The sequence below is a fragment of the Arachis duranensis genome, chromosome 4 (genome assembly GCF_000817695.3).
Source record: "Arachis duranensis cultivar V14167 chromosome 4, aradu.V14167.gnm2.J7QH, whole genome shotgun sequence".
Taxonomy (NCBI): Eukaryota; Viridiplantae; Streptophyta; class Magnoliopsida; order Fabales; family Fabaceae; genus Arachis; species Arachis duranensis.
Genome location: NC_029775.3, coordinates 59202636 through 59204693, shown reverse-complemented (window position 1 = coordinate 59204693; position 2058 = coordinate 59202636).

Below are 2058 nucleotides of genomic sequence, written 5' to 3'. Positions count from 1 at the left end.
AAACTGATGAGGATCTTCCAATGGAAGTCCATGGAACTTGCAATTCTGTTGCATTAGAGAAACTAGTTGAGGCTTAAGCTCAAAGTTGTTTGCTCTAATGGCAGGGGTAGAGATGCTTCTCCCATAGAAGTCGAGAGTATGTGCAATAAAGTCACCCAGCACCTTCCTTGCATTGTTGGCATTGTTGTTGTTTTCGGCTGCCATGAGTTCTTCTTCCTTGAAGAATTCGTTCAGGTTCTCTAAAGAGAGTTGTGCTTTGGCTTCTCTTAGCTCTCTCTTCAAGGTCCTTTCAGGTTCAGGATCAGCCTCAACAAGAATGCCTTTGTCTTTGCTCCTACTCATAAGAAAGAGAAGAGAACAAGAAAGTGTGGAATCCTCTATGTCACAGTATAGAGATTCCTTTAGGTGTCAGAGGAAAAGAAGAGTAGAAGACAGAAGTAGAAAACTCAAACATAACAAAGGAGATGGAGTTCGAATTTTGCATTAAGGGATAGTGTTACTCCATAAATAGAAGGATGTGAGAAGAAGGGAAGTAATTTTCGAAAATTAAGTGAAAATTTTTGAAAAATATTTTGAAAAACATTACGTAATTTTCGAAATTGAAAACATTTTGAAAAACTTTAATTGATTTTCGAAAACCATGATTGAGAAAGAAGTAAAGTGATTTTTGAAAAAGATTTTGAAATTAGAAATCAAAAAGATTTGATTGAAAACTATTTTGAAAAAGATGTGGTTAAGAAGATTTGATTGAAAAGTTGTGGTTTTAAAAGGATATGATTGAGAAGATATGATTTGAAAGCAATTTTAAAAAGATTTGGTTTGAAAATTAAAAACTTGACTAACAAGAAAAGATATGATTCAAACATTAAACCTTTCTCAACAGAAAAGGCAACATACTTGAAATGTTGAATCAAATCATTAATTGATAGTAAGTATCTTTGAAAATAGAAAGAAACTGATTTTGAAAAAGATTTGATTGAAAAGATTGATTTGAAAAAGATTTGATTTTGAAAAACTTTGAAAACCTGAAAAAAAATTGCATTAAAAAAACAGAATCTTCCCTCTTGTGCCATCCTAGCGTTAAACGCCCAGAATGGTGCACATTCTGGCGTTTAACGCCCAAAAATCTACCCTTTTGGGCGTTAAACGCCAGTCTGTCTTCCTTACTGGGCGTTTTGAATGCCCAGCTTTTTCTGTGCAATTCCTCTGCAGTATGTTCTGAATCTTCAATTCTCTGTATTATTGACTTGAAAAGACACAAATAAGCGTTTAAACGCCAGTCTGTCCTTCTTCACTGGGCGTTTTGAACGCCCAGCTTTTTCTGTGCAATTCCTCTACTGTATGTTCTGAATCTTCAATTCTCTGTATTATTGACTTGAAAAGACACAAATTAAAAATATTTTTGGATTTTTTAATAATAAGGACAAACCAAAATGCAACAAGAATCAATTGACAATGCATGCAAGACACCAAACTTAGCAGTTTGTATACCACTGACACTAACAAAATGAAAATGCATATGAGACACACAAAACAATCAAGTCAATAGAATTCAAAGATCAGAGCAAGTAGATCATCAAGAACATCTTGAAGATCCTTAAGACACTTGAATGAATGCATTTGACACCAAACTTATGATGAGACACTAGACTTAAACAAGAAATATTTTTGGATTTTATGATTTTGCAAATTTTTTTTGTGTTTTTCGAAAATTAACTGAAAAAAGATATCAAAATTCTTAATGAGAATTCCAGGAATCAGTGCAATGCTAGTCTAAGACTCCGGTCCAGGAATTAGACATGGCTTCACAGCCAGCCAAGCTTTCAAAGAAAGCTTCGGTCCAAAACACTAGACATGGCCAAAGGCCAGCCAAGCCTTAGCAGATCACTGCTCCAAAAGCAAGATTGATAAAAATCAACAAGCTCTTGTGGTGATAAGTTGAAACCTCGGTCCAATGAGATTAGACATGGCTTCTCAGCCAGCCAGATTTCAACAAATCATCATGAAACTCTAGAACTCATCTTCAAGAATTTCGAAAAAAATAAATACCTAATCTAA